This window comes from Triplophysa rosa, linkage group LG7, assembly GCF_024868665.1.
Source record: "Triplophysa rosa linkage group LG7, Trosa_1v2, whole genome shotgun sequence".
NCBI classification, from domain to species: Eukaryota; Metazoa; Chordata; class Actinopteri; order Cypriniformes; family Nemacheilidae; genus Triplophysa; species Triplophysa rosa.
The window spans coordinates 7,254,248-7,260,781 of NC_079896.1; the positions used below are offsets into that span (position 1 = coordinate 7,254,248).

At 37.5% G+C, this 6,534-nt stretch overlaps 1 long non-coding RNA gene across 1 annotated transcript; it reads left to right on the plus strand.

Moving 5' to 3' along the window:
* The first annotated feature begins 1,383 nt into the window (after positions 1-1,383).
* LOC130556931 (uncharacterized) lies at positions 1,384-6,348 on the plus strand. The gene is made up of 6 exons (XR_008963255.1): positions 1,384-1,555; positions 1,767-1,907; positions 2,254-2,549; positions 4,311-4,445; positions 5,714-5,825; positions 5,953-6,348. It is a non-coding gene; the product is annotated as an uncharacterized LOC130556931 (long non-coding RNA).
* Positions 6,349-6,534: the final 186 nt, after the last annotated feature.

Below are 6,534 nucleotides of genomic sequence, written 5' to 3' on the forward strand. Positions count from 1 at the left end.
AGATCATAGCACTTGTCTTTTAGAATTCAGGATACTGGAACCTCAGCTTATATGTTGTGACTGCCAACACCAAACAAACTGAAGAAAAAACGTCTACATAAGATCAGAATCAGAAAGAGCTTTATTGCCAAGTGTGCTTGGACACATAAGGAATTCGTCTTAGTGACAGAAGCTGCCAGTGCACATACACGTTAAAAAAGTGACAGGTAACAAAATGTAAAAATAAATATGTGAGAGACAATACACATTGGACAAAAAGGACAATATAAGACAAAAGGACAATAGGCAGTATATTGTATGTACCGATGTGCAATATACAAATTATACTGTTGTATATAAGTTATGCAGGGGAATGTGGAGAGCTGAATATTATATCAATAACATATGTATAATAAATATGAATATAGATGTGTATTGCACATGTTTTTATTGTACAGTAGAACATTTAACTGTTTTCATTATGGCCTACCCTATGGGAAGAAACTTTTCCTATGTCTGCCTGTTTTGGTGCTCTGTAGCGCCGACCAGACGGCAGCAGTTCAAAGAGAAAGTGTGCGAGTGTGCGAGAAAGTGTGTGAGGGGTCGAGTGATTTTGCGAGTTCTTTTACTCACTCTGAGATTAAGGAAATATTAAAGGTAAGAATATAAAATCAATTTTTTGCCTGTGCTACTATCTACCATGTTAGGAGCGATATTATTGGAGAATAATTGCTTTATTTCGTATCAACGCAGAACACACAACATACATTAACGACAGAGGGGCTTGGTTTATACAATCAACAGTGGCCTCTACTGGTGGCCACTAGTATCTGCATTTAAAGAAATTGCGATGACAGGCCTACGCTTTATACAAAATGAATTCTTAATTAACCTCTTTTAATCAGCGTGGTCCCATTTAACTTGGCAAAGAAAAAAGCAACAACACGTGCCCCGTCATTTTGTGTCTTCATTTCTTTACATGGTGTAACAAAATGAACGTGTAAATTCACGCTATTTATAATAATTAATTTCATATGGTATTGTTTAGTTCAAAACGTCGCTGTAGACATATTTGATCCTAAATAATAATGCAGTCACAAGTGCAAAAAGATTACTTCTAAAAAGGGTCTAATAAAAGGGGTCTATATAAAACTACCACAACCCCAAACATAGAAACCGGTTCGCCGGGGCAGCTGCCATGAAATTTGAGAGGGTGCTCGCTTTGCAGGGCTCTCACTAAATCCTTGGTGTTTCGAGTCAGATCCGTGGGCGTGGCTTGTAGGTTTTAACTAAATCCTTGGTGTTTCAAGTCTTACGAAACCTTTACCCTAACCCTAACCTTACTCTAACCATCTAAACTACCTTTGATTGTTAAAATCGCCTAAAAAACACTGTTGCGCACTGTTGCGTGATGACGTCAGACTCGAAACACCAAGGATTTAGTGAGAGCCCTCGCCCGCAGAGCCAAAGGGGTGAAGCAAAGCTCCAGCTCCCCCTCGCGGGACCTAGTGGGCGGAGCTTGAGCTACTCTACTCTGTTTACAGGCCATCGGAACTTACACAATTTGCATCGCACGGTAAGAAAAGCGTTCATTAAAGATAAACTTAACATTGAGACATGGATCAATTTTTTTTTCACTTCCTGAAATATTAATCGGGAGTAGGTTAACTTTAGCGTTAAAGCGTCATCCCATCCCCAATGCTACATTTAGCATGTGTAACGTTAGTGTGTGTATTTTGAATCATAGTTTTTATTTATTTATTTAAATGTTTGTTTAACCTTCACAGACGCATCAGACAGGATCCCCTGCTGTCTATTGAGAGATGCACAGTGTGCTGCATAAAATACCACTGTGCATACTGTAAATTGGTGCGAGCTCCAAACTCACGTAATAGCTAATCACATGCAAAATGCAGTTCAACAAGAAGGTATGTGTGTGAATGATTTAATTATACTACTTTCTTATAATACTTAATAAAAACATATCGATCATTTAACATTTTCTTGTGTTGTGAAACCTTTGAGAAGTCGGAATCTCAGGGGTTCATACTGGTTGTTGTTGTTATAGACTATGCATTGCAGTACATTACATTACATTTAGTTTAAATCATTGTAAAAGTCATGAATAATTATATAAATACCCTAGACTCTTTGAGCTTATGTTGTGCTTTATAGCACGGCATTTCTCCACAAAACCTCTTCCTAGGCAATGCACTATAAACATTGCTGTTGTAAACAAGACAATTGTGCTAATTTATTCTTTTTACGTTTTAGATTTGACCATCATGAAGTCTGGTCTAAACTGCAGACCATCACCACATATTCACTGCTGCTATTGCATTTCAACAGTAATCAGACGGGATGGTATTATTAAACATTTAAAAACCTGTAAAAACATGAAGACAGCCTCCATTGCCAGTAGCACCACCACCATCCCTATAGCATCTGCAGCACCACCTCCAAAAAGATTACGTGTCCGGCAACAAATCAGGGTGACTTGCACACACTTTCGAATTCAGATATATCAAAGGAACTTGCTGGTTCATATTAACAGAAGACATTGGCAAAAGGTAACTGCAATTTCAGCAAAACAACACCTGTAATGTAAATGCATTAAAGCCAAAAATGGCATCTGCATTCACTCTAATAACATGCATACAGTGAGGGAAATAAGTATTTGATCCCCTGCTGATTTTGTAAGTTTGCCTACTTACAAACAAATGAAGGGTCTATAATTTTTATGGTGGGTTTATTTTAACTGATAGACACAGAATATTAAAAAAAATCAGGGGAAAAAAATGTTATATAAAGGTTATAAATTGATTTGCATTTCAGTCAGTGAAATAAGTATTTGATCCCCAAGCAAAACATAACTTTGTACTTTGTGGAGAAACCCTTGTTGGCAAGCACAGAGGTCAGACATTTCTGATAGTTGGTCACCAGGTTTGCACATGTGTCCGGATACATTTAGTCCACTCCTCTGTCAATCTTTAAGGTTTCTTGGCTGTCGCTCAGCAAATTGGAGTTTTAGCCTCCTTCACAGAGGTTCTATAGGACTAGGGTCTAGAGACTGGCTAGGACATTTAATGTGCTTCTCCTTAAGCCACTATTTGGTTGTCTTGGCAATATGTTTTGCGTCTTTGTCATGTTAAAGGCTCATCCATGACCCATCTTCAGTGACCTAGTTAAGGGGAGGAGGTTCTCGTCCAAGATTTTACGGTACATGGGCCCGTCCCTCAGCCCCTCAATGCGGTGAAGTCATCCTGTATACCTGTAGCAGAGAAAAAGCCCTAAAGCAGAATGTTTCCAACACTGTGCTTCTCTGTAGACATGATGTTCTTGGGCTCATAGTCAGCATTTCTCTCCCTCCAAACACAGGAGTCCATTTTGGTCTCACAGCAGTGCCAGCACTTTCGCCAAAGCCTTTTCTGAATCATTTTTATGTTCATTGTCAAACTTAAGACGAGCCAGGCGGGCCTTCTTGGGCAGGAGGACCTTGCGGGTGCTTCAGGATTTCAGTCTACTGTGGCATAGCGTGTTACCAATGTGTTACCAATGTTTTGCTTGCTAACTGTGTTCCCAACTGTCTTGAAATCATTAACAGGCTTCTTCCGTGTAGTTCTGGGCTGATCTTTAACATTTCTCATGATCATCTTTACCCCATTGGGGAAATATTGCAGGGAGCTCCAGAACAAGGGCATTTGATAGTTATTTTGTATATCTTCTATTTCCAAATAATCACACCAACAGTTGTCTCCTTCTCACCAAGCTTCTGTCTGTAGCCTATTCAAGGTTTGTGCAGGTCTCCAATCTTGTCGCTGACATCCTTTAAAACCTATTTGGTCTGGACCATGGTGTTGGAGAGGTTGAACTGGAAGATACAGATTCTGTTGGCAGGCATCTTTTATATACATAACAAGCTGATTTAGGAGTACTTTCTTAAAGTGACAGGACTAATCTGTGGTCCATATAGGCACATAACCAATCTGTGGAGCCAGAATTCTTGCTAGTTGGTAGGGGATCAAATACTTATTTCACTGACTGAAATGCAAATCAATTTATAACCTTTATGTAACATTTTTTTCCCCTGATTTTTTTTTATATTCTGTGTCTATCAGTTAAAATAAACCCACCATAAAAATTATAGACCCTTCATTTGTTTGTAAGTAGGCAAACTTACAAAATCAGCAGGGGATCAAATACTTATTTCCCTCACTGTATGTTTGGAGTTTATACTAACACATGAATGTCAGTGTTCTTATGAAAACCACCTTGTTTTATCCTGTATTTATTTTTAAATGAACTAGCTACAACATTTATTTTTTTTACAGGTGTGAAGAGTGATGGAACAATACTTGTGTTGAAGCCAACCTCATCCACATAAATAAATTCATGGCGATTTACATTGGCATCCATCTCCAATACTCTCTGTAACAGACAAAAGGATATACAGTTGAGTAAATATGGTATGTCTGAAGTACTGGAAGTAGTGTTGCATACATATCTCTACAAAGTCATGTCGCAGATTCTTGACTCTGTCAGAGTTTCTCTCAAATAGCACCTTGTAAAGTTGTTTCATCGTCACTTGGTGCCATTGGAGGGTGCGTTGTATGGTCGACAGGCTTACAGCATTGATGTTGTTAAATATTGTGTCATTATTCAAGATATGCTCTCTTATCTCTCGAATCCTAATTGCATTGTTGGCCAAAACCATATTTATAATTGCAGTCTCTTGTACATCTGTGAACAAGCGTCCTCGTCCTCCATGATGTGTTTGCCTTTCCACTCTGTACAGAATTGAAACGCAGTATGTGTTCAGCATAGGAACTGTAAACAATTTACAAAAAAATTTAGTACAGCATGATAACCAACCTCATTCATTCAATGCAGTGCAGTAAATGGATGCCTTAGAGTTACAAATGTTTATGCTATACTATGCAGTCATACGTATTTTACTGTACACTACTGTAATGCTAAAATAGTCATTAGATAGTTGCATACCTGTTCTCATTTCTGAAGGTTCGAATTATGGATGCCACTGTTAATCGACTCAAATTGGCTGATGGTCAAACCGTGGTTGATCAAATGATCAACAAGTGTTGCCCTAATCTCATCAGAGATGGCTCTCCTTCCTTCTCTTTTTTGCCCTCGTCCTCTTCTTCCTTTTCCTCCTACTCCTCTTGCTCTCTGTCCATTGGCACCCATTGTTCAAAACAGTTAATCTGACCTTTGATCTATTTATAAGCCTATACTACCATAAAGCAGTGATTGGTTAGTGATCAGTTAAGCAATTAGTGTTTGCACATGCGAGGAGTGTGTGTGTGTGACCTGGTGAATACGTGTAGCATTTTGATTGGTTGTGTTTGGAAAAGGAAAGCAAGTCACTTCCTGTTAGATTTTTGTGTTTTAGGTAGAGAATTGTGTGTAGTGTTTTGAAAAAAGTGTTTTATGCAATTGAAAACTGAGTCAAAGTCTGAGAAATAGCTTATGGTTTTGGAGATTTGGTGTGTAGTTTTGCACTTTGAGTGAGACGTTTCAAAAATCGTGTGACATGAAAAGATTTTGTGTGTAAGCGGTTGGAAAAAAATGTAATTCAGGCATTTCCTCTGACATGATATTGATAACTATATTTTTGGTTAAAACCTCCATAATGTGCATTTCCAGTATGCATGCAGTATATAAAATTAAAATAATGCACGCCTAAAAACAATGTAATGTCTGTCACTTTCCACAGTCAAATCCCACAGCCAGTTGCCCAAGAAAGAAAACTAGCAAAACCAGATGAAACAGAAGTCATTCCACCTGAGTCAGATGTCATTGAGATTACCCAAACACCAAGAATCTCTGTATGTAGAAGACATCTTTATTTATTACTTGAATATTGGTTGTTTATATTTACCTTTTTTGTTTAAGTGTTTATGAGCAGCACTTGACTTATTACATTATTATTGGAATTTCTTATATTGCACAAAGGACTCAGCGGTCATGAGAAATGTTCATCTGGCCTGTGAGTGGGTGGAGGAGAACCAACGCCACTTTGCTGGGAAGATTGAACTGCCAAAGATTTTAAGAATGAAGGAGAATGATGCCTTGTTGGCTATCACAATGTGTGACTTATTTATAAACACATTATATGAAGGTGACATGGACGAAGAAGAAATCCAGGCTCCTTTCTTATTCACTTTTCAGAGATTAGAGGACATGGAATTTGTAGGAAATATGAGACAAAAGAAATATCCGTGTTTCTTGTTTCTTTAACCCTGACTTGTGAATATTGTGGGATGTTGTAAATATTATAAATGTAAATGTTTTGTTTTTGTAAAATAACATTAAAATTCTGTGTGAAAATAAGTGTTGTGTTCTTGAAATATATTTATATTTTGTATTATATTTATTAGATTTTATGTACATATTTATTTTATGTTAAAGAAGAATTAAAGAATTTAGATGCACAATTAGCTAAGTAAGGTTAATAGAAACAAATAAATCCAGCAACACCTGTAGGACAGTGGAATATGTGACTATTAAATTATACAACTCCCAAATGTCGGTGGA